The sequence below is a fragment of the Bos javanicus genome, chromosome 24 (genome assembly GCF_032452875.1).
Source record: "Bos javanicus breed banteng chromosome 24, ARS-OSU_banteng_1.0, whole genome shotgun sequence".
NCBI classification, from domain to species: domain Eukaryota; kingdom Metazoa; phylum Chordata; class Mammalia; order Artiodactyla; family Bovidae; genus Bos; species Bos javanicus.
This window is the reverse complement of record NC_083891.1, coordinates 19,023,085-19,050,694: the sequence shown is the minus strand read 5'-3', so window position 1 is coordinate 19,050,694 and position 27,610 is coordinate 19,023,085.

Here is a 27,610-nt window from a genome sequence, read left to right as displayed (position 1 = left end):
AACTCATTAACCCCTAAACCTCCTTCTGCCCATACTTGGCTGTCATAGCTTCGTGGCTTTCTTGAGGCTGCCAGGTGATGCTGGGAGGAAGGCTGCCATGGAGAGCATGGCATTGGGCTCTCCCATGCTTTCTGGGCAAGTCGTCAGGTCACCAGTTCTGAGTACCAACAGCCTTAAATTCACATCAGCATTCAGCCTTTCCGGCCCATTTCTCCCGTGTGGATCTCTTCCTTCCCTCCATGCCCTAGAACCCACTGCCTATACCATCTGTACCCCAGATGATTCTTCTCTCCTCTGTGTGTTTATTTCCTTCCATGCACATGTGACTTTTCTCTACCCAGTGTGTAAGCAGCTTGAAGGCAGGATTTCCCTGCATTGTAATTCCTAAAGGAGGACAATGCAAAGAGTGTGCCTGCAGGTAGTCTACAGACACACGGGGAGATGCTTTGCAATCCCAAGTTATTGATTAGATGAAGGTGATAGAGTGTTGTTTGAAATCAGCCACAGTCACGCTGGTTATCTTGCACCTGGGAAGCTGGCAATTGTTGCTAAGAAGCTCCTGAGGTCTGGCAGGGAGGAAAATGAATGAAAGAGGGAAGAAAGGGCTTGGGCTCAGTTCATCAGAAAACCTTCAGCTTTGAAACGGGAGAATAGTGAAAGCCAACATTAAAAAATTATCTTCAGGAAGAGAGGGAGGGAATGAGCGCGGTCTGCCTTGAGAAAACAGAAGACTGAGGGTCTTGTGGGTCGCAGCTAACACAGGCTGGAGGGTGGAAGTGACGTGGACGGCCGGAGACCTCAGTGTGTTCAGGGAGGACAGTGAGGACTGTGTGAAGACAGGCTGAGCACTTGCAAAACCTAATTTATCTTTCTTTCTCCTCTTTGTGAGAACGAATGGCTAATTTGGAAGAAGTCTCTCCTTACCTCCTTTATCTTTAATAAGCAGCCATTTTGGGTTTTAGTTCTTTTTACCTTTTAAATTTCTTACCTTAGCTTGTCCAGAATGCTGGCTCATGTCAGAATTTTTGTGCTGCAATAGCATCTTTCATAGAATATAAAAGGGATATGGAAACTACATTCTTGAGGCATTGTGTGTCAAAATTTAATCTGATTCCACCTTGCACACAATATTATAATACAGGGTTGGGATATGGACCACTAGACTGATAATGCAACAGTTTTTATCAAAATTACCACATAGATTATAAGAAATGTGCTCCAAATTATAAATAAGACTAGTATGGTTTTTTGTCAAATGTTATATAGAGCAACTAAGCAAAAGACGACCAAAAAACCTGTATTATGTTGTATTTAATTGTTTAAGAGAAATTTCCTGGAGAGGAGCTTCTTGATCAGTAAAGAGGGGATTGTGTCCTAGAAGAAATAGCCGAAGAACTCCTGGGCAGGGAGATGGGCAGGGGACTCTCAGATTGAAGGTTGGGAAGGAAGAATTTGTTGTGAAAAGCCTAGAGCCAGGGAGGGTATGGCGTCTCTGAGCACAAAAGGTCTGCCTGTGGGGAAGAGGAGGGAGGAAGCTGATCATATGCACTCAGGATGGTGAATGACCCCAGAGCGAGTTCAGAGAGAAAGACACAATAAGGATCCAGAGAGGGTCAAGAGTGGGAGAACAGTGTCTGGAGTTCTATCCTGACAGAGGAGGCTGTGAAGAATATTCTTTGATTTTTGGCAGCTACTCCATGGAGGATTCCCTCCTGTGGAGAGCTGCAGTGAATGCGGACAAGCAGTTTGGGAGATTACAGGTCTGAAGAGGACTTGGGGAAAAAATAATCCTAAAATTACAAGAAAAAAAGCCAAGAAATGATATTGAGGGGACACAAACCTCTATTTCACGGCCAAATCAAAAACTCCCTGACTAGGAAATTGATATTCTGCCTCAGAGTGTCCTTCCTGAAGGCTGGGCTCAGCTTCCAGGGGAGAGGTTGGAAGGGGAGGTGACATTGGTGTCCATTCTAAGATCCACTTGTACCACCAACAGCTGGCACGTCTTTGAACTAGTCACTTCCCAACTGTCAGCCTAGTTTTCATCTGTATAGCGAGGCATTGCAGTTAGTCTGTTAAGTCCTTTCCACTTCTGATATCTGATGGACCCCATAATACTGAGTAGGCAAAGCATGTCTCACACACTTGTTCAGTGGCTGAGAAGCTGACTTAGATGGCATTTCCATTTCATTGAAGGTGGGTTGGGTTTACCAAAGTGGATAACTTTAGAGTTTCATCCCCATGGTGGAGAGTGGTCATCAACCAAAATCTATGTAATAACATCTATATGTCCAACTCTTTGATAACTACTGAAATGATGACCTAGTCTCCGCCCTTGAGGAACTTACAGTTTAATCAGGGAGTCCCATTAACACATGAAAAATGATAAAATATGAAAAATGTCACTAAACCCTTATGTTTTAAGTCTTAGAGCTCTAGACCAAGAGTCTTTTGTTAGTGGAGCTTAAGTTTTCTGTGGGCCAAATGGCCAGAGGCAAGGGAGAGGAGTTGGGCCTTGAATAGCAAATACTCTGTTCATTCAAATAATATGTCCCTTTTTGCATCCTGATTCCTGGTGGGTGAAAGCTGAGCAATCTTTCTCTCTCTCCACCGAGGAAAATGCCAAAACTGAAAAACAGTCCATAATGAACCTCTCTGTTGACCATGTTGAGACAGTGGAGATGAGGGACAAAAGGGGCTCAGATGCAGAAATCACCATGCTAATAGGTTACAAACTGGGAAAACTCATCTGAGATTAAGCCCTCACAAGGCGAAGATCAACCACTAAAGCTGGGGTCAAGAGTTTTGGGTCCAAATCCCCTTTCTGTCATTCACTAGAACTCTGAATTTGGAAAAGTCTCTTACAGTAATTGAATTTGGTGCTAGAACCGAACATTTTTCACTCTGTTTTAGTATGATTACAAATAGTGAAATTACAGGCAGGCTAGGAAAGTCAGGGACGAGCATGGAGATCCCAGGTGTACAGGGGATAATTGGCAGAGGTCAAAGGTGGCTTCAACAGGGTGGCTGCTTAGTGTTGGGCATAGAGATTATTGGCTTACTCCCCAATATGGACTAGAGGTGGCCTTTCTGAAATGTTCTTCCCACTCTGAAGGAAATCTAGGGTTGCTTCATTTTGTACACTCTAGTATTTCAGCAAGCACATTACATCAGCAATTGCAATTACACTGTGCATAAGAGGTAGACATAACACTGACCATCTAGGTTATGGCCCAAACCAGGAAACTACTGAGGGTAGAAGAGGTGCTACTAACAACTATAATGGATAATGGTTGAAAATCAAGTTTATCCTGGAGAAACTGGAGGTACGATAGCCTCATCCATAGACATCATTTTTCTGGACACTTCCTGAGTTTTTTCACTTTCCAAATTAGGAAGCTTCCTCATGTTTCCTCTATCAGACACTGAAGATTTTGTTTAAGCAAACAAACAAAAAATGTCTACTTCTTAGGACACAAAAAATTCTTTAGGAAACAAAGAATTCTAAATGTCAGGAAATTGAAGCTCAAGAAGTTATTTTGAAGAAGGGCAATACAGACATCCCGGGTGGCTCAGACAGTAAATAATCTGCCTTCAATGCAGGAGACCTGGGTTCAATCTCTGGGTCTGGGGAAGAGAATGGCTGCCCATTCCAGTTTTCTTGCTGGAGAATTCCATGAGTAGAGGAGCCTTTTGGGCTACAGCCCATGGGGTTGCAAACAGTTGAACACAACTGAGTGACTCACACTTTTACACTTTCATATTCAGTACAGGATAAATGTATGCTCATATATGCAAAAAGGAGAGTTTACACACACACACACACACACACACACACACACACCTTCTTCAACCTAAAATCTGAAACCACTTGGTCCTAAATTATGGCTTTATGTGTGTGTGTATGTGTGTGTGTGTGTGTTCCTTGTTAAAGTGTCAGTTGCTCCCAGGCCTTAAAGAAATGTGATTTTTGGATGACAGGGAGAAAGAGAGAAAAGGAAACTCATAAGAGGTAGGGTAAGGAGGAGAGTTGGGAATGCATTTGTATTTCAAAATTGCTGTTGCTGCTGCTAAGTTGCTTCAGTCGTGTCCGACTGTGTGCGACCCCAGAGATGGCAGCCCACCAGGCTCCCCCGTCCCCGGCAGTCTCCAGGCAAGAACACTGGAACAGGTTGCCATTTCCTTCTCCAATGCATAAAAGTGAAAAGTGAAAGTGAAGTCGCTCAGTCGTGTCCGGCTCTTCACAACCCCATGGACTGTAGCCTACCAGGCTCCTCCGTCCATGGGATTTTCCAGGCAAGAGTACTGGAGTAGGGTGCCATTGCCTTCTCCAAATTCAAAGTTATAACCCAACAAAAGCAAAACAGGAAGGAAACAGCATTTTAAAGATGCTGGCAGATAGCATCGGCTCATTAGTGGTTTCACTGCTGTGTACATTGGATTGCTTGCTCTCCTAGCATCAAAAACAGTGATATATGTGTAGTGGGTATAGAGGAAGTAAATTAAACAAACGTAGCTCAAGTTATTTTAGGGTATTCTGAGTATTAACTCTCATCCTTGAAGGTAGCAGTGAGAATTACAAAATGCTTCAGTCTTGAAATTAGCCACTGCACTGCAAGTAATGGGATTCTCAGGGTATCACTTCCATAGGTGAGAAGCCCCAAAAGTTTTCAATGAAAGGCAGTGGAGCTCTTCCCACCAGTTGAGTGGGACGACAAGTGGATCCTTGATGCTAGCACAGCGGGGCTGTCAAACACTGGAGAACTTTGTTTCCATTTGGGAATGATTAAGGTCTTATTGCTTCTGTCTTGGATATGAAAGACTTGAAACACATCAGTTTGATGTAACCAGGGTTGAATGACAACTCTATGCATGTAGTTAGCAAAGTTCATTGAGAAGGAAAGAGGAGCACTGAATTTCAGGAAAGTTAAACTGTAAGAATTGAGGACCTTGATTGAATTTGATAGCTCTTAATGGGAAACTGTACTGAACTGGCGAAAAAAAAAAAAAAGAAAAAGCAATGAGATCTGATGAAAAGGATCAAACTCAAATTTAGTTTTTAAAAATACCTCAGAATTAATCTTGCCCATTTAATTCAGGCAATAGTAGAAATCATTTTACATAATAGAGGGGGACAATGCCAGAAATAGCAGGGTGGAATTTCAGAAGCAGAATTAGAGGAGGACCACAGGGAGAAGCTAATTTGCTTTTCTGCTTCAAAATATTTCCCACAATCATATTTTGGGGTCTATTTGATCCTTTTACAGTAAAGGTAGAGTGGGGCTTTCTAAGGAAGATTTCTGGATGGAGCTTGAATTGTAACCACTGAATTGAGTAATCAGAGGGCCAGATGAGTCATGCCATCTGAGGATCGATGTGGATAGCCTGGGAGACAGGAAGAGTAAGGCCCTAGACCTTGCCCAGAGAGACCAGCTGGGTCTCACAATATCGGCAGGTCAGCCAAGGAGAAGGGAGCCCTGTACAAGGGACCCAGGGCTTCACAAATGTCGGTCCTTTGCAAGGGCATCAGGGCACAGGGAAATAGATCTCTCTGAATGATTATGGCTTGAGTTCTACATCTTTACCACCTGCACATATGGCATTTGACAATGGCTGCCAAGGAGTAGCTTTTGGACCCTTTGGCTAGTTCTCTTCCAATCCTCTAGCAGCTCTGATTTTTTTTTTTAATATAATGTCTTTAAGCACATTCATTTCCCAGTTTGCAACAGCTACGACCACCCCCTATTGTCTGATATTTGCCACGCTTCCTCTATTTGCATGAACTCTCTGTCCCCTGACTTCTGTTTGGCCATGTGCAGAAAGGCCTCACGGCTTGACTCTTTGTAATACTCTGGAGAGCTCTTCTCCCTACTCTATCCAGGATGATTTTCTGAGAAGCAAGAAGGGCAAAGGCCCTGAGTGAATCACTGAAGGTGCATATGGTATTCATTCTGCAGAGAACAAATATGGAACAGGAGAAAAAGTGACAGTCGCACCATTTGCATTTGGTATGTAAATTCAAGATACATATTGATTTACATGTATAATTTAGTAACCAAAAAAAAAAAAAAAAGCCCAGATAGCTAAGTAAACATGAATACCCACCCCAAGCTAAAGGCTGGGCTCCTGGTGGTGTTTGTAAGTGGCGCTGTGTGGCAGCACATCTTGGCATGCAAATGTGTACAAACTCAAAACTCTTGCTAGGCTAAACAACACCTTTCCCAGGAAGCACCCTGATATAGCAGCCTGAGCTTTATGCATTTGTCTCCAGGGCAGAGGCCCTTCTCAATGTCTCATAGCTGGGGCGGGATACATAATCCATCTCTATTCTTTCCTTAAATTCTGCATTCAAGCTGAAATAGCCTCGTCTTTTAAAGCACCGTTTTTTCCTTTTGTCGTTTCCATGCATAAAGGACTCGAATGTGTATTTCCTCCATAACCATCAGAAGTGAGGTAAAGTGTGAGTTGCTCAGTCATGTCCGACTCTTTGTGACCCCATGGACTGTGGCTCACCAGGCTCCTCTGTCTATGAAATTCTCCAGGCAAGAATCTGGGAGTGGTTAACCATTCCTTTCTCAGAGGGATCTTCCTGATCGAGGGATCGAATCCAGGTCTCCTGCGTTGCAGCCAGATTCTTTACTGTTTGAGCCACCAGGGAAGGACAGATATAAATGCCTTAACTGGCTACATCTTTATCTAAACTGATTTCCTTTTCTCACCAAGCTTCCCCTTATCTCTAGCCTCTAAAACAGACCCTCTAGAGAGAATTCTTCACTGCCCCAGACACATGAATATTCCCACCATCATGCTTCTGCTAATTCAGCAACATCATCCAAGAGAATGCCCTGCCCCGCATCCTTCAAAATCCCATTCATTTCTTAAGCTCTACTTCAACTTGGTTGCCTCTGTGAAGACCCAAACTGTGCTTTCAGTCTCAGTCATGTATAGTTATACAAGGCACTCTAACAATTTTCTGAGTGTTGTTCTTGGCTTTTCCACCAAAGAGAATCTTAACATATTCCATTTGGTGCAGAGTTGGAAATACTGGTGATGATAGAACATAGTGAAGGACTCACTTAAAAAAAAATACTTCCCCAATTTTCACTCTTTTTTGCTTTATCAATATTTACAGCTGGCAACAGGAAACCTTCATCAGTGAGCATAGTTTTAAAGTAGGTTGTTGCTCAGTCACTAAGTCATGTCCAACCCTTTGGGACCCCATGGACTGAAGCATGCCAGGCTTCCTGTCTTTCACCATCTCCTGGAGTCTGCTCAAACTCATGTTCATTGAGTCTGTGATGCCATCTAGCCATCTCATCCTTTGTCATCCCCTTCTCCTCCTTCCTTTATCTTTCCCAGCTTCGGGGTCTTTTCCAATGAGTCAGCTGTTCACATCAGGTGGCCAAAGTATTGGAGCTTCAGCATCAATCCTTCCAAACAATATTCAGGGTTGGTTTCCTTTAGGATTAACTGGTTTGATCTCCTTCATGTCCCAGGGACTCTAAAAAGTTAGCATAGGAGAATAAAGAGTGCAAGAAATGTGTAGGGAGATAGATTCAGAACTTCTCTTTGTCTCTACCCTGCTATGTTGTTAAGCTTTCTTGTAATGAATAGTAGCACATGTATAGTATAATCTAGGGGTCCTGAACCCTGACACTGTTAAGACTTTGGACAGGATAATTCTCTGTTATGTGGAAGCCTTTCCTGTCTATTGTACAATGTCTAGAAGCCTCACTGGTTTCTGCCCATTAGATGACAGTAGCTTCCCCAGCCTGCATACCTCTGCCCCAGAGTTGTGACAACCAAAAATGTCACCAGACATTGCTAAATGTCCCTGGTTGACAAAATCTGCATCACTTCCTTACACCCACCCATGTTAACAGACACTGCTATGATCAATGATCCAATACTCTTAAAATGTTAACCTCTCTTCGTTGGACTAGGTAAACCACTATGATACCTGAATTATTTTTTTTTAGAAAAATTCTGCTTTCCCCCAGATTATTTGTTTTTTGATTATGAATAGATATTTATAGAGCATTGGGTACATTCTTAACTCTCACTATTTTAAGGTAAATGCTATGATCATTCTCATTTTACCAATGAGGAACTGAGGCCCAGAGGAGTTAAATTTATCTGTGATCACACAGCTAGTAAGTGGTAGAATTGTTATCCAAACCTAAATGCCTTGGCTCTAACGTCTGTACTTTTGACCACTGTGTCTTTCCCAAAGGCAAAAATTAGGGTCTTCTGGATAATTATCACAAATTCTGAACAGGTTTTTTTTTTTGTTGTTAATTTTCACCTGTTCAGGGAGTGTCTAATTTAGGGGTTAAGCAGAACCCCTGTTAATTGTTTTAAATACCCACAGCTTTCCCTCTCCTTAATGACTTGCTCCTAAGTGAGCTCTTTCTCATGACTTGGACTTAGATACACAGCTGTGCTAGACACAGGGTTGCGGATCTCTGTGCATCAGAGATCTTGGGTATATTTCAAAGACTGGAAAATGTTCAGTCTGTCATACCTGAATTAATCCCTCAGTTCTCTGTACCCATGGGAAAAGCCCCAGACTGATTGCTGTTTTGTATTTCCAGCTGTTTTATGTAGTCAGGCTATTCCCCAGCTCCAAATCTCTAGTGGGTCTTTACTTCCAGCTGCACTGAGTCTAAACTCCTTTGACAAGATGTCAGGACCTTTCATTATCTCACTATTCCCCACATAGCCCATCTGCTTGGTATGGGTCAGCATACGTACTTCCACTTCTAACTTCCACATCCAGGAGCTCCATCCATCTTTTTATTATTATTATTTCTTTGTTTTATAGGAGTATAGTTGCTTTATAATGTTCTATCAGTTCTATTATACAGCAAAGTGAATCAGTCACACATACACATATACCCCCCTCTTCCTTGGATATCCTTGCCATTTAGGTCACCACAGAGCATTGAGTAAAATCCCTATGCTATACAGTCCATTCTCATCAGTTATCTATTTTATACACAGTAGTGTATATATGACAGTCCTAATCTCCCAATCCATCCCACCTCTCTCTTCCCCTCTCAGTATCCCATTCATCAATTCTAAGGGATAGCACAAGCCCAACTAGGTCCATGAAACCTCCCTTATTATTGAAACCTTCAGCTTGCTTTTCCTGAAATCTTTACTATCTGCTTTCTGGGTCATCCAGATCCATTCTTGAGGTGAAAAATCTAAGCTCTGGGTTAATATTCATGTGTTTATATTCTATTTATCAACTAGATTGCATAGGTCTTAAAGGATAAGACATTATCTTTCCTATACATCTGGCCTCCACATTAGACACAGGAAAGGTATTCAGCCAAGATGTTGACACATTGGTCATTCATCCTCACCTTTCATATTACTCTGGCCATGAAGGGGACCACACATTTCTCTGCTCACTATAAGTGGATGCTATACTGCAGCAAGGGGCTTCCCACGTGGCTCAGTGGTAAAGAATCTACCTGTTAATGCAAGTGAGACATGGGAGACAATGGTTCAATCCCTGAGTCGGGTCAATCCCTTGGAATAGGGAATGCCAACCCACTCCAGTATTCTTGCCTGGAAAATTCCATGGACAGAGGATCCTGTTGGGCTATAGTCCACGAGGCATTAAGAGTTGGACATGACTGAGCACACACACCAAATTGCAGCAAAGTTCTTCCATGTCTGACTTGTAGCTCTATTGATGATCAGCTAAAGGACACCAGTTAATAGTATCAGAAAAGCATGCAGCTTCTGCAAGGAAGTGAAGTAGGGTGTCATATCCAGTCAGCATGTTGCAATTGCTTACCTTCGAGGCGGCATGACTACACATATTCATGCTGCTCTTGAGAAAAACCATCATCAGAAAACACCGAGGGTGTGGCCTTGGTGTGGGTTTTATTGGGTGGCGGTATCAGGGACATGTGGACACATGTCCTTGGGGTAAGATAGATTTAGGGATATGCCAGGCTTCTACCACCAGAAATGAGAGAAGCTATATGTATTAAAAAAAAAAAAACTAGTTTTCATTGAGTTTTATATTTCTCTTGGCGATGATGATGTTAATGTTTTCAGTGCTCACAGTATTTGGACAGTTTTCAGCACAATCTCTCTTATGATACATATAACATTATACAGAATAGGAGGCATTACCTTGGATCTATAAAACTACTGGAGTCCTAAGAAGTTAAAGATATTTACTTAAGTAGATCACCAAGATCTTTTTAAATTATTTTGAGACTTCATAGTTCCTTTTAAGCCTTATCAGGTTTAGAAATCATATGATGCAGGGAAAGAAAACCCTGAATGCTATAATCCACTCAAGTTTTTAACATAGTAGTAAATTATTCAAGGAAATCTTAGTATGAAACTGGACTTTCCTTTGCTCCAATATTAATTAATCTATTAAGAATAATAAAATTTTTTGAAAGTCTTATGTTCCAGGCATGGTTTCTTACAAGGATCTCGGTAAGATCATCAACTTCATTTAAAAAATCAACAAATGGAATTGAATAATAAATCTCAAGAAAAAAAAGGGTATTTTTTATGTACTTTTGCTTTTATGAACTTGTATATTATGAGAGGATAAGGTTATACAGCACATTTTACCTTTGCATTTTTCTCAAAGGTATCTTCACTGGCTCTCTAACTCTATATTTACATCTTTCTGGAAAATGCCAACTTTGCTATTCCTGGAAGAATTCTCTGACACTGTTTACTTAAAACCGACCTGTTAACTAACCACACTCCATAGAGGCATTTTTATTAATACATAGTCTTCATTATTAAGGGACTGACCCATTTTTAGTATCAATGAATGTGCCATTCACCAGTTATTTACATGATTTTTATGAATCCCAAACTCCTAGGATTTCCTGAATTCCAAATACTTTACTTTGCTTTTGGATGAATCCAAAATGTGTGTTAGGCCTGACTCTTTAGTACTCTCTAAAGTACTGACATTTGGTGGCTCATCCACCTTCCTTAGGAGCTGGTTTTTCTGTAAGGCTATGGGAGCGTATTTGTCTAAATAGGAGATGGGAAGATAATACTTTCTTTGCTTTCAGAAAGAAGTTCATTTTACAAGAACTGACACCTATAATAGCTAAGGTAATCTGCCACACTGATTAGGTGTACTTGGACAGAATCCAAGACTCTGTGCAAGAAAAATTAATTTTAAAAAGGAAATAATGGAAGTATGTGTGTGTACTAGGTCACTTTGGTGGTGTCCAACTCTTTGAAACTCCATGGACAGTAGCCTTCCAGGCATACTTTATGTTTTTTTTTTTTTCTTTTTTCCTGTTGGGGTGATATTTCCTTAATGAAGGCCCAGCATCTATGTGGCCATCATCATGATTTGGCATCACAACTTAGGGGCAGTGAGCATAATATAGCTTTTTACATGATAAGATGCCCCTGCCTAACTCCAGGTTGCCATTTAGGTCCCTACCCCATAATCAAGACTCCATTTCTTAAATTGGAGGGGATAAGCACATCAAAATATTTATTTGTCAATCCGGAAATTCATAAGAACTTATGTGAGGAAAAGAAGTATGGAAAATAGAGGGATTCCTAATAAAAACTCCCATTTCCCAAAGAGCTTTCAAACTAACAGGCCACTTCAATCGCTAGGAATCACAAGGTGACTCCCAAAAGTTTAGATGCAACATCTGGGGGACTAGGTTGAGTCAGGGTTTACTGGTGAGCAGGAAATCTTGGGATTTGGAGCGGGTCAGCAAAAGCTTGCCTATACTTCACCCCATGCTGATTAGTAATATTTATATTTGCACATCTATATTCATAACACATTATGGAAGAAAGAGGCCATGGCATATAATCATTTATTTTATGTTTTGTATATACTTCCTTTTTCTGAGTACTTTTTGTGAATAGATACTCTTTGGGAGATCTAGGGGAAAATTATTGAAAAAAATGTCTTCCTTGAAAATATGGCAATTGATGCCTGGGGCTGCATTCTATGAGAAAGCTATAACTGGTACATTTCATGATCCTAAGGGTCTGAGAGATTTTGTAAAATAGCTGGGCTACATGCATTCTTATAATAATAGTTGATTCTTCTTCATTTCAGTCCACCTCCATGTGCCCAGCCTGTACCAAGAACTCTGGGGTTAATGAAAAAAAAGTGAAAATCCTTGTTTCTCATTTATGACAAACCTCTAAAGAGGAGATGGACACAGAGTGGAGTTGGTACTACATTGCACTGTACTAACAAATATCAACATTTGTGACAACAATATTTGTATGGGTTCAAGAAGTGCATATGAAAAGCAAGAGAATTTGAGAAGAATATCTGCTTCACTGACTATGCTAAAGCCTTTGACTGTGTGGATCACAACAAATGGGAAAATTTTTAAAGAGATGGAAATACCAGATCACCTTACCTGCCTCCTGAGAAATCTGTACGCAAATCAAGAAGCAACTGTTAGAACCAGTCACAGAACAACAGACTGGTTCAAAATCAGGAAAGGAGTATGTCAAAGCTGTATATTGTCACCCTGCTTATTTAACTTATATGCAGAGTACATCATGAGAAAGGCTGGGCTGGATGAAGCACAAGCTGGAATCAAGATTGCCAGGAGAAATATCAATAACCTCAGATATGCAGATGACACCACCCTTATGGAAGAAAGCAAAGAGGAATTAAAGAGCCTCCTGATGAAAGTGAAAAAGAAGAGTGAAAAAACTGGCTTAAAACTCAACATTCATAAAATTAAGATCATGGCATCTGGTCCCATCACTTCATGGCAAGTAGATGGGGAAACAATGGAAACAATGACAGACTTTATTTTCTTGGGCTCCAAAATCACTGCAGATAGTGACTGCAGCCATGAAATTAAGATGCTTACTCCTTGGAAGAAAAGCTATGACAAACCTAGACAGCATATTTAAAAGCAAAGACATTACTTTGTTGACAAAGGTTCATCTAGTTAAAACTATGGTTATTCCAGTACTAATGTATGGATGTGAGATTTGGACCATAAAGAAGGCTGAGTGGTGAAGAATTGATGCTTTTGAACTGTGGTGTTGGAGAAGACTCTTGAGAGTCCCTTAGACTGCCAGGAGATCCAACCAGTCAATCCTAAAGGACATCAATCCTGCATATTCATTGGAAGGACTGATTATGAAGGTGAAGCTCCAGTACTTTGGCCAACTGAGGCAAAGAACTGACTCATTGGAAAAGACTCTGTTGCTGGGAAAGGTCAAAGGCAGGAGGAGAAGGGGACGACAGAGGATGAGATGGTTGGGTGGTATCACTGACTCAATGGACATGAGTTTGAGCAAGCTCCAGGAGATGGTGAAGTTCAGGGAAGCCTGACGTTCTGCAGTCCATGTGGTCACAAAGAGTTAGACACGACTGAGCAACTGAAGAACAAGAAGTGCAGAGAAGCCAAAAGTAGGCCAGTGTTGCCAAGCTCTGGTTGATAATCTTGTTTCAGGATGATATTGCCACTGTTTACCAAACTTGGACTTCATTTTACTTTTATTTAATTGTTTTTATTAAATAAAAATTTATTAAATAAATTATGCATTGATAATCTACCAAGCACAATCTTTAAAACCCAACACAGTTCACTCAAAAGAAAGTGAACACAGTGAAGATGCTACCTACCTTCCCAGAGATCACAGTTGGCTCCTGTACCACCCTGCCGGCTCCACTGTGTTCTCATTGCTCCAGGGCTGACTTAAATCCCTCAGTCTGAAAAGCACTGCTTTGGAGACATTTCTGAGAGTAGTTAAATGACAGTGCTGTGATCCAGTAACTTTTTTCTCAGAACTAAAAACTCTTTCCTTTGCCACATCCCCCATTGTTGGGGGATTGTGGATGGCTAGACCGTCTATGGAAAACAAAGCAGTGAACACACTATATTAGGAGGGTCACAAAACCGTGGAAGCCAATTCATGGACATTTGCATAACACTCTAGCCAGGAGGGTTTTCTCAGCGTCCCAAAGGTATATTGTACTCATTGGCTCTCCTGAAGGGTACAGAAGCTTCCATGCTGGGACAAAGAAATTACTCATACTAACAGACCCAAGGACTAATATCTCTCCATGGAGAGAAGAAAGGCTTGCTATAGATTTGCATTCTACTGGACTTAACAAAAACTCACTAAAGCTTATCCAAGTACAGTGAGTGTGTGGAAGATCTGAACAAAGATAAATGAAGTGATCCCTCCTTTAAGCAACTTTCAGGGACCCAGGATACAAATAACCTTAAACTCTAGAAAGAGAGTGGATAATGTCTATAACTGTGTGATACACAGTCTGTGTTGAGTCAACACTTCAGAATATAATGAGTGTTGAAATCATGCTCTGAATAAATGCCCCTGGTTATTCAGAGAACAGAGATGTCATATTTGATCATGAGGGGCAAATAGAATTTTACCCAGGGAGAATGTTGTAAGCTGTGTGGTGAGGAATGGATGAAATGGAGGAAAGTGAAGGGAAGATGGAAGAGTTTTTCAGAAGCCATGGAGAGGAGTTTGGGGAGGAGTCACCATCACTGATACTTGTCAGTGACAGGCTGCTAAAAATCAGAGCCTCTTTGCTGTTGAACTAACCAAGATGTTTTATATTTCCTCTGTTGTTTTAGATAGTGCTTACTATTTTTATTAGAGATTCTTCATCAGTTCTTTTATTATTTTCATGAAAATGCTTGACAAACAAAATTGGATTTGTTTTGACAAAGTTATTTTTATTCCTTTGTTCTTTCCTTTGAATTGTTAACAATACATGAAGAAATAATGCAAAAGCTAAAAATGTAGTTTTAGAATATCTATCACAGAATAGAAAAGGCCATTTAGGGAACACCATACCAGACAAATGACTTGACCTAACACTTTTTTTCAGCTCTTTCCTGAAAGCTATTCTTCTTGCATCTATAGAAAGCACAGGCACGAAATGGTGTCCAGATGGGCTCTAATTCAAGAGATAACCAGGGGGAGGCCCAAGTACCCCAAAGTGATGGAATTATACCTTATCTTGAACAGATGGCAGGACCGGAGACCTGGGATTTCCTAAAATGCAACAAAAAGGAACATTTTGTCTTAGTGCAAATGTGTTAAATATCAACATTATTATAGAGAAAGCACTTCAAAAGCTTGCCTCAACACTGCTCAGTGTGGAAACAATTAAAACTCTTTGTAATGTCTGGTGCTCAAGTGAAAAATGTGTAAAGTGGTCTTTGAGAGGACAGAACCAAGCCTACGAAAGGCACAAGATGTATGAGCCACCATAATCACACCTGACCACTGCAGAATCATGGGTCCTAGTCAAATGCAAACATATTCCTTGAGCTAAACTCTGGAGTTTGTGTGGCCCATCATCTTCCCTTTCCTCTGAAATCCAGATGAGCTCCCGAGTACAGCAGTGGGAGGCCAGAAGAGGTAAGGTCTGAGAGAGGGTCAAGCAGCCTTCTAATTGTTTGTGCAAAGTATGCTGCTGCTGCTGCTAAGTCGCTTCAGTTGTGTCCGACTCTGTGCGACCCCATAGATGGCTGCCCACCAGGCTTCCCCATCCCTGGGATTCTCCAGGCAAGAATACTGGAGTGGGTTGCGATTTCCTTCTCCAGTGCATGACAGTGAAAAGTGAAAGTGAAATCTCTCAGTCCTGTCTGACTCTTAGCTACCCCATGGACTGCAGCCTACCAGGCTACTCCGCCATGGGATTTTCCAGGCAAGAGTACTGGAGTGGGGTGCCATTGCCTTCTCCATATATATGCAAAGTATAATTTAGGTCTATCTCTCATCTAGGCAACCAATGATATGTTATTCAATAATCTACAGACACGTGTTTACACGCCCACCTGTCCACCTTTTCTAATGTGGATCCTCCCCTCTCCACATTTTTTCCATCTAATCCATTGAATTAAACCCTCACCAAGCTTTACATATCCTCCAAGAGACTTTTAAAAACACAAAAAATTATCATGCTCTACTATCAATTCTTGCTTCACTTACTATCCATGCCACTTACTGGAAATGTTTTCTTGGGCTGTGTTATTAGGACTACTTTACATGTATGTCTTGAGACTTCCTAGATGGCTCAGTGACAAAGGATCTGCCTGCCAATGCAGGAGATGCAGGAAACATGGATTTGATCCCTGGTTCGGGAAGATCCCCTGGAGGAGGATAGAGCAACCCACTCCAGTATTCTTGCCTGGATAACCCTACGGACAGAGGAACCTGGCAGGCTACACTCCACAGGGCCGCAAAGAATCAGACATGAGTGTGTGACCTAGCACATGTGCACATGTATGTCTTATCTGCCCAAACTGATTTTGGGGCTTATAAAACCAGATAAAGTCACCTATATTTCTTTGTCTTAGATCCATCCTTTCAATACTTAACAGAGCTTAGCATATATATGCATGTGTGTATGTATCATAATATAATATATATTATCCATGTCTATAGAGATATATCGGAGAAGGCAATGGCACCCCACTCCAGTACTCTTGCCTGGAAACTCCCACGGGTGGAGGAGCCTAGTAGGCTGAAGTCCATGGGGTCGCAAAGAGTCGGACACAACTGATCGACTTCACTTTCACTTTTCACTTTCACGCATTGGAGAAGGAAATGGCAACCCACTTCAGTGTTCTTGCCTGGAGAATCCCAGGGACGGGGAGCCTGGTGGGCTTCCATCTATGAGGTCGCACAGAGTCAGACATGACTGTAGTGACTTAGCAGCATAGAGATAATATAACAAATTTCCTTTATTTTTTGTTTTTAAAAAACCTCATCAATGATATTTATTTATTTTTTACTTTTGACCACTCAGCATGACATGCAGGATCTTAGTTCCCCAACCAGGGACTGAAACCATGCCCTCTGTATTCAGAACATAGAGCCTTAACCACTGGACTGCCAGAGAAGTCCCATAACACATTTTCTTTAATAGCCAGTAGGTGTGCATTATAGAGAAGTCAATTATGATACAGAATGAGACATTAGCAATTATAACAGTTCAATAATGAAATATGGCTCTCCTTTCCAGGTGTTGGTGTTCTCGGTTCATCCATCCATCATCAGGCTGTTTCCCCAGAGATGATGTGATGTGACTGCCTGAAGCAAATGCATATTTTCTCTTCCTGGGAAGACTTTTCTCAAGGTGAGTCATTCTGGGTACCAGGAAGGAAACCTCAGAATCCCCTTTATTGCTTTATAAAGTCTAGCGCCTAGAATAACAGGTGAGTAGCCTATTTCTTGTTGTGTTTTCTCTGATGTTTCCCCTTGCCCTCTGACCCTTCTTAATTCTCTGGATCCCAAACAAAATGTGCATGTGGACTTGTACCAGGACACTTGAGTCTTAGTGTATTTGCTGCCAATGCCCCTGAGAAAGGAAATTTTAATAAGATACTCCCCCACTAGTCACCATTGCTTCTTGTAAATATTTTATTTCTCTCAGAAAATTCCCCTTCCCTCTTCGGTTCATGGATGTCCACACACCAAGAAGAAGGGAAAAAGTCTGCCATGAGCCAACTCTTGCCCAAGTTCTCCAAGTTTTCAGTAGCTAGAAAGACTCTTGTTCTCCTCACTGACCATCTATCAGGGTTGCAAGGGTATCACTAAGCCATAGGTTTTGGAGCAGGGTAGATCTTGTTTGGAATAAGGGAACTAACACATTTATGATGTATAGTTACATATTTCACCATAAATGTTCAAGCATGAGTTTATATGTTTTATATGTGTGTGTGTAAGCACATGTGTGTGCACGTGTATGTGTGTGCAGAAAGTGGATTAATACATAGGTGAGCAAACTGGACAGAATTCATATCTCCAGTCCCAGGGAAATTATGTGCATGGTCATTCTATTGCTCTTGATTCAGATTTAATTGAAATTTACATCACTAGTTTCCTATCTCATAAATCTATACATCTCACTTGAAGGTGTTTGATTTAAATTCATGCCATGTGAGTCAGTCATATTCATAAGTTTGAGTATAATCACAGAAAAACTTTCTAGTAGATGTGGCTGCATGTATTTGACTGGGCATTGAATATTTCAGTCAATTTAGCCATTCAACAGAGAGGTCTAGCAAATGCCCCTAATTTGACATTGTTAGTTGTGGGCTATTTTTTTTCCCCTCCTGTATCAAGCACTGTGGCTAATTAGGCAGCAGATTCGAATCTTCATGAATTTTTCAGGCCGATACGTATTCCTTCCCAGGGCTAATTTGCTGTTATCAGAGGAATGACTCTGGTGTATGTTGTTGGTTGTGTCTGACCTTACTCCCCTATTCAGCTTGAAATTAGTTGAGGAACTGTGGCCAAGAAGGTCATTTGGTAAATCATCTCTCAGAAAACAAGTCTGCTTTAGTGAATGTCCTTTTCTTCCTGTCCTTCACTGACCATCCTAGCCTCTGCTACCGTGGGGCTCTATCAAGAAGGAATAAGATGCAATGAAACTTTTAGCTAGGATTTGAGAAACTTAAAAAATACAGTAGAGAACCTAGTTATAAAACTTTTGTGCAGGACTAGAATAATTTCACTCTGTGAGTTTTCTGTGTTAGCAATGAGAGGGATTTGGCATAAACTGGTAAGGGACAGAATTTTGAGTAACTGAATGAGAAATAGGGAAAGCTGTTTTATTATGTGGTTTGCTATAGGTCTATTGGGGATGTCAGAAGAGTCTAGGTTTCCTAGGATGGCAGATAAGGTCATCCCACTGAACCTTCTCCTCTGGAACATACAGGGAAACAGGATACAAACCTACCTCGTAAAAGTTGTTGCTTTCCAATTACAGCTGATTAGTGGTTGAAATTATTAATGAGTCATGCAACTATTTATGTCTGTTGAAAAAGTCATCAGTACTAATTTCTACAAATTGGTTGCAATTTCCAGTAAGAAAATACCAATTATTCATTCACTAAGAATTGTAATGAGTTAGCCCAATGGAGACTGACATGATGGTAAGAGCAGAGAAGTAGTATTTATGACTTCAAGGTTATAGACTTGGCAATCCCCAGTACTCTGGATTTTCACCTTTACTGGAATTAAAAAAAGATAATGCTCCTTATAAGACATGAGACTATGTCAAAAAATCCCTATTATTTCGGTCTTCCCTTTTTTAATTTAACAATTTTCTTTCCTAACTTTCCATTGGAAAGGGACAATGTGGTATTTAGCCCTTCTCTCCCTCATAATTTATACACAATTAGGGGCTCAGAAATGTTACCCTTCAGCTCTCACAGAAACCGCTATGCTGGAATACAAAGGGTCATTTTACTTATGGTTGTACATACTTTTTAATTAAAAATTATTTTATAGCTTTTGTTAAGTAATTAAAATTTACAAAGTGATTTCTCACAAATATTTATTAATATTAAGTTGTTTCTGGCATACAGCAGTAAATTGCAAGCAATTGCTTTACTCTGCATGTGTAATTAAAATGACTAAGTAATTATATTTTTTCCTTGAGTACAGTTGACACTATCACATTTTTCTAAGTTTTGGTTCATTTTTATTTCCATTAGTGAATGCTTCATAGAAGCCAAGATAAGGACTGTCAGTTAGCAAAGGAGGAAAGCTGCTTCTTTGACTAAGCTTTTGAGAAATACAAACAAATATTGTGTGCCATGTTTACCTTCTCATATGCTTTGTTTTCCTAAATGTCTTTCTTCTTCCTTTAAGCTACCTGCGCTGCATCTTGCCACTATTATCTGAATGGTAATTTAAACATTTCTAGAATGCATATCTTGCTAAAAAATGCTTAATTTTATGGAGTTAGAGTTTTATTCAAATTAGAACAAATAGTATTTCAACTATAACCTTTCCTCTGCTGAATCCTTGTCATATCCTCCTCTCTTGCTCACCCTCTGATATTATCAGCTCCCTTGCATTCCTCTTTATCGTCAGCAGCATAAGCCCTTGAAGAGTCCCAAGCGTGCAGGCTGCACGCTATGTGCAGGGACCCACATGTATATCAACTTGCAGTCCTCATCTGTTGAGGAGCTCAACTTTGGATGGAAGGAAGAAGGGCAAATCAAAATGATCATTCCTTCCCTAAATAAAGGAGGATGGGAAAAATGCAGAACAACTCACCTAGGAAACATTTTTATTCTTGACATAGGTTGAAGAGTTGCCAGTGCAGTGAAGGTTAAATAGTGGCACAGTATCAGAGAGGTGAATATCTTGGTGAATATCTCAGTCAGTGAAGGCAGAGTCCAGGTCTCTAGCCTAAGTGGTGCATTCAAAGGGACAAAACTAGCACTTCTTTTCCTGGAGCAGCAGACATGGAAGGGAGTGAAAGTCAAGTTGCTCAGTTGTGTCTGACTCTTTGCGATGTCATGGACTGTAGCCTACCAGTCTCCTCTGTCCATGGGGTTCTCCAGGCAAGAGTACTGGAGTGGGTTGCCATTTCCTTCTGCAGGGGATCTTCCTGACCCAGGGATCAAACCCAGGTCTCCCGCATTGTAGGCAACACCAGGGAAGTCCAAGAAAGTCTTCCCTCACCAGGAAGGAAGTTCCTGGATACTATTCAGAACAAATCTTGAGTATTGAGATAGTTGGGGCCAAACAAAGAATTACTATAACCAAAACTTTTTCTTGTGGCCAAGGTGAAGTAACAGGGACCATGTTTACCCTTTCACGTGAAAAAAAAAAAATCCCCTGGAAAGAAAAGAGACAAAATTTATAAAGCAATGGTTCCAAGAACCTAGACCTCAAACAGACAGTGACCTATGAAAGATGGGAAACGATGAAGAAAGTCCTACAGTTTCCCAAGCTCACTGCCTCGACAGTCAGGAGAGTAGGAAGGGAGAACCTAGACAAACCTGAGGTGAGGAGATGGGGCTGGGAATCGGAGGGAGATGAGGTGGCTAGAGTTTGCAGGACAGGTTGACAGAGAGGATAGAGCTGCCCAGAGAGAGAAAGCTGGAGACCTGCAGAGGGTGAACCTGAGGATCCAGCAGAACACCAATCAGAGCAACGTGTGAGGAAACTACTCCAGGCCAGAGAAAGGACCGCCAGAATGATTAGAAGAGCAAGGACTTGACACTCAAACAGGGGCAGACTAGTGCCTGTTCCCACAAGCCAGACTAGAAACCTCAAACCTTTCTAGAAGCCTCAGAAACCTCTGAGTTCAGTCATGTCTGACTCTTTGTGACTTTATGGACTTTAGCCTGCCAGGCTCCTCTGTCCATGGGGATACTCCAGGTAAAAATACTTGAGTGGGTTGCCATGCCCTGCTCAGGGGATCTTCCCAGCCCAGGGATCGAACCAAGGACTCCCACATGGCAGGTGGATGCTTTACCATTTGAGCCAATGAATTCTTGAAAGTTAGTCTCAAAAGAATCAAACTGTTTCAGGTAACACTATGACCCAGATTTGCAGGAAGCTGGTTTTTGATGAGGTGGGTTGAAGAGAAGTCTGCACTGTGAAAAGTTATCCAGGACTTGCTTTGATTGCTGGTGGGAAATACTGGCCACAAGTGGCCATGAGAACTCACATATTTCAGCCCACCATCTGCCAATCAACTGCTGATTCTGGAAGAATTTCTGCATTTAAAGATGAGTGATAAACAGAAAGATACATCGAATCTACCTTCACAAAGGATTGAAGGAAAAGGAAAACCAAAACTGAGACTTTGCTAGAGAATGATACTTCATGAAAGAACATGTCCCAGAAATGTTACCTCAGGTCAGTCAGAAAACACGATGGAAAAATATCACCATGGGTTTTTTTTTTTTTTTCAGTAGAAAACAAATGCCTATAGGAAATCAAAATATAAGGTAGGACAATGCAGAGGTGAAAGAGATCATAAGAGATAGCATGAGAATGGAAGGAGCGAGAACCAGGACTGGAACAGCTTAGAAAAGAAAAAAGAAATGAAAGCATCCAGAAAGAAAACCCCACACAAGGGAGCCTTAGACTTTGAAGAAAACAAACAAGCAAACCCAAAACAAGCAAAAAGTATTAAAGATACAGGAGTCATGATTGGGAATATTGAGCAAAAAGAAGAGGAAAGAACACGATTAAAAATAATGAAAAAGTCGATATGGAATATGAACAAGGGGGAATGAGCATAAGCATGAGTAGAACTCCTAAAAAAAGACACAAAATACCATATTGGAAACAATATTTAAATATTAAGAAGACTTTCACACATGAAGAGAGATTGGAGTCTTAGTCAATATTTTCTTGATTTCTTTCAAACCCCAATTCAAAATGAGTCTTCCGGGAAAGTCTTTATGACTGACTCCGCACTGACCTTCCTCTACTTTCAGAGCATGAATTTATACAGACCACAGTGCTTGCTTCCTCCACTGACTTTTGTTGTTGCTCTTAGTCTGGACAGTGAAACACTTCAGTAAGAACAGAGCTGCATCTGTATTCTCTCATGTCCCTTCTGGCATGTTGCTGTGTACAGTGGAAACAATGAAGCAAACAAATAAAATGCAAAATTTTCTCCTGCAAGGACCTCTGGGTGCTGATTTGGTGGTTCAGTTCCAGTCAGCCTTCTACTACTGATTTTCTGCTGTTCCTTGAACATAAATGAATAACTGAAAGGTCAAATATTTGATCAGGACATGGAAGCTAAAATGTGCTTCCCCCCCCACCCCATTGCCAAATATTCTGAGTCAATTAAAGGTGCAGGCACTGCCAAGAATTCTGGACAAGGCATGAGGGCACTGGAGTTCCAGTATGGGGCTTATCACTATCCAAGATGTGTCCTTAGAGAAGTCACTTGGTCTTCATTCTCACAGGCTAGAACAGTTCCTGTCTCTTTATGGAAACTTAAGAATTATGCCTTAAATGAAAGAATAATTCGTCTCAGTTTCCTTGTATGTAAAATAAGGGGTGTGCACTAGCAGGGCCTCTGAAAACTGTTATCATAAAAATCTAAAAACTACCTGCTGCCCTCTGATTGATACACATTTATTTTGTGTATTTCAATGGAGGCAACCCTGCAGATGCATGTTGTTTTTATGGAAGCTGTGTTTGTCCCCACACATGAGGTTTACACATTCCATGTGGATTTTAATGTCCATCCTAACCTGCACAACTTTTGCGAACAGCCAGACAAAAAGTCCGGAGGGCACTCTGAAGGATTCTTACAGGAAGCTTATAGCCTGTCTCCTTTGGCTAATTTGCAAAAGCATTTTTTGATTTAAAACAGAAGGAGGGTGAATCCCTGGGAGAAAACTCACATCCACTAATGTTCCTTCTGGAGTGAGTTATAGGAGGAGGCCCCAGATGGATTATAGATGAAGGTTAAACTTTGAGATGCTAATTTATTGAAAAGGTAAAGACAGCTAAAGAACAGAAAGTGCCCTGAATGCTATGTCCGCATGTCCTTTTTGACCCATGTCCCAAGTAATTTAAGAATCTCTAAAAGGAACATATATGACCATAGAAGCAATGTCACCTAGACTCCTATGGAAAGTTCTTCTCCCTTGGAAGCAATTGAAATGATCATTTCATTTGGATTTTCCAATTAGACAAAATTGGACAAACTTTAAAGTCAATATTTCATTTTGAAAACAGCAAGTCTAATAGAGCTGTTTGGAGGCAAAAGTATCAAAGGTTCCAGTGGTACTCTGGAAAAAATACTTTTGTGTACAGTGATATTTAGTTCTATATTTCATCAATTTGAAAGTTTCCATTTTTTCACACATTTGAAATAATTTTTTAAGAAATAAAATCTTACAATTTTTGTGGGTTAGGCAACTTCAGACATGCAGATGATACCACTCTATGGCAGAAAGCAATGAGGAACTAAAGAGTCTCTTGATTAGAGTGAAAGGGGAGAATGAAAAAGTTGGCTTAAAAGTTAACATTCAAAAAACTAAGATCATGGCATCTGACCCCACCATTTCATGGCAAATAGATGGGGACAAATTGGAAGCAGTGACAGATTTTATATTCCTAGGCTCCATAATCACAGCAGACAATGACTACAGCTATGAAATTAGAAGATGCTTACTCCTTGGAGGAAAAGCTATGACAAACCCAGAAAGGGCATTAAGAAGCAGAAATTTCACTTTGCCAGCAAAGGTTCATATAGTAAAAGTTACGTTTTTGCCAGTAGTCATGTATAGATGTGGACTATAAAGAAGGCTGAGTGCAGAAAAAATGGTGCTTTCAAACTGGTGCTGGAGAAGATTCTTGAGAGTCCCTTGGACAGCAAAGAGACCAAACCAGTCAGGCCTAAAGAAAATCAGCCCTCAATATTCATTGTGAGGACTGATGCTAAAGCTGAAGCTCCAATACTTTGGCCACCTGATGCAGAGAGCTGACTCATTGGAAAAGACTCTAATGAAAGATTCAGGGCAGAAGGGGAAAGGGGCAACAGAGAATGAGATGGTTGAATGACATCACTGACCCAATGGACATAATTTTGAGCAAACTCCAGGAGATGGTGACGAACAGGGAAGTCTGGCACACTGCAGTCCATGGGGTCTTAAAGAGTCAGATAGGACTTAGTGACTGCCCAAGCTCAACAAGTTGAGAGCTGGGTCAGTTGTCATCAAGTACAGATATATGTACCTTTTTATTATTCCTGGTGGTGCACCTAGCAGCCATAACTTCTCAACATTTCAGTCAATATACCTTTTAGGAACCATTTCAGGAAGGAATATTGATTCTTTTCTGATAAGCTTCTGTGACACCATCTGTAAGAAAAGAATAAAAAAAAAAGAACAAAAATAACACCTCATCTAAACTTGTAGAATCAGTGGTTAGGAGATGATTCAGAAGAAAGTTCTGGATACAATCATGGAGCAGTCTTTTAAGAAACGCTTCATCACCAACATGCTTGAAGAGAACATAGAGGATAATAAATGTAAACTTTATGTACTTGCAAAATATTAAACTTAAATATGCATTTTTTTTTTGTTTTTCCTTTATTCTGCCCAAATTCCTGCTATTAACTCGTGCATTCCCAGAACTGTCATTTGGTACTGTTGTCTGAGTATCCAGTGATGAAGTTGTGATCAGGTGAACTTTGGAGAGTACACTTTAAAAGCCTGAATCTTTATGGGATTCTTCAAAACGCGTTTCTCTAAAAATGAGGTGTAGTAGATGAATATATTAACAATCCCACTTAATGCTCTCTCTATACAGACCCTTCACAAAATGACTTCTCAACAAGTGTTGGGAGACTATTTCTCTATCCTCTTAATCTGGGCTGGACTTGTGATTGACTTTGGACAAAGAAATAAGATAGCAGTGATGATGCGCCACTTCTGATACTAGGCCTTAAGAGGCCTTGCACACTTACATGCTCTCTCAGAATGATGCCATCGCTACACAGATAAGCCTAGGATAGCCTGATGGAGGAGAAAGATCATGTGGAGGATAGTCCAATCATCTTATCGAGGGTATCCTGAACTACCCTTTATCCAGATAGTGTTCAGGCATATGAGATAACCCAGCCAAGATCAGCAGAGTTAGCTTATCTTGTGTAGAGTTCACTGAAGACTTGTGATTAAGTCCAACCAAGAACAGAATTGCCCACTGAACTAGACTCCTGAACAATAAAAAATGCTTATCATTTTGAGTCTCTGAGATACGGGCTGATTTGTTACACAGCAGGAGCTCACTGATGCATAAGAGGCAGCACATGTTTCTCACAGAAAATCAGGTCATTCTGAAGTTCATATTAAGATACTTTTTTCTGAAGGGGTTTTGGAGATTTTGAATCCCACATATCTATCTATTTCTGCATTTCCCAGGAGTAGAAGCACTGAAATTCTATATGACAGGCTGCTCTTGAGATATTTTCAACTTAGTTGGAATCAGGATTTGCCAGAAATGTTGTGAGACAGCTTGTTTAAGTGAGATTTCCTGCTCAGTTTCTTTTTTTAAAGGAGAGGGAGAAAAAGAAAGAAAAAAAATATGATTTTTGGATGGAGTTCATGTGTGCTGGACTGAGAGGAACCAATGCGCAAGAATCTTCAAGTTCTTTAGAAACTTTGGCAAAGTCTTAATCCACCTGAGAATTCTTAAGATTGACTGTTTGAAGTGTGATTCTAAATTAGTAACACTGTCACCACAGATTTTTCCCACAAATCAATCTCCCACAACTCCTCAAAAATATTTTGTTTACAGATTGCTAGGTCTTTCTATGCTTTTTTTTTTTTTTTTAAGTTAAGCTGGATATGTTCTTTTACTATCATGCTTGTAAAGTACTGGAAGATTGCCTTTATTTCTTTTCAGGTCTCACACTGCAAGGAAAGTTTTAGACACCTTACTATTTGGTTAATATTTTACATTTCAATTTTTCAATTCAAACCAGGGAACCAGTGAAGGGTATGAATAAAACTTAAGCTATAGGTGCACATTTAGAAAAAAGAAAGAGCAAAGCATGAATATGTATGAAACATTTAAAATGCCATATTTATGAGGAGAGGAAAAATATTGGAGCTTTACATATTTTCAAAACACCACATGGGACTGAGTGGGACCAAGTGAAAAGTATAAAATTTGTTGAGTGTGGCGGGCAGGCATTTGAGTGTGGTGGTGCAGTAAAAAGTTGGCAGTGTGAATTGTCTGGGGCTTGTGGGTAGGAAGACACACTGAGGTCTAGGGATTAAGGAAAGACATGAGTTCTCTAACCTTCTTTTCAATGGGACATTTGGCAGGATATTCACTCTCTTTCTGTCAGTTTATTTCATCCCAGAGGCTGAATGGCAAGGCCACCAGTCGCTTCTCAGGGGGCCAGGAGATGGTTTGCTTCTGCATCAGCAGCATCCTTACTGTCTCTGTGTCAGCTCTGTATCTGGACCAAATCCCAATGGTGCTAACAGCAAGCCACTTTGTTGCAGTAGTATGTGAAAGGAACAACAACAAAAGGCCAGAGGGAATACTCAACTCCAGGGATTGTAATTCAGCTGGCAATCATTTCACTGATTCGGTACTCAAACCTGTATTAGGACCCCGAGTGGTTGAAACAAGAAAAGGGGGAGACAGAGGCTGCCCTCTCTGATCAAACAGCTTTACATATTGATACCCAAACCATGGAAAACACACATGAGCTCAGGAGAGGAGGAACACGTGGACAGAGGAGTCAGTGTTCATAAAGAAGGCCCTGCTTAAATAAGATATGCTGCTGCTGCTGCTAAGTCACTCAGTTGTGTCCGACTCTGTGTGACCCCATAGACGGCAGCCCACCAGGCTCCCCCGTCCCTGGGATTCTCCAGGCAAGAAAACTGGAGTGGGTTGCCATTTCCTTCTCAAGTGGATGAAAGTGAAAATGAAAGGGAAGTTGCTCGGTCGTGTCCGACTCTCAGCGACCACATGGACTGCAGCCTACCAGACTCCTCAGTCCATGGGATTTTCCAGGCAAGAGTACTGGAGTGGGGTGCCATCGCCTTCTCCGAAATAAGATATAAATAGCTACTATTTTCTATTATTTGGGCATCCATGCAGCAATAAACGTGAATAATGTAGATCCATATATTAGCATAAAAGAGTTTCTAATATTAAAGATACATCTGACTTTGTTAAAAAAAAAAAGAAAACTTCAAGTTAAGACTGATAATGTAACACCACTTAGTATCATTATAAATCAACTAAGTATATGTATATATTTCTAACTTACAAAGGCAAAAACTCACAGAGAATGGAGTGGCATGCACAGAAGTGC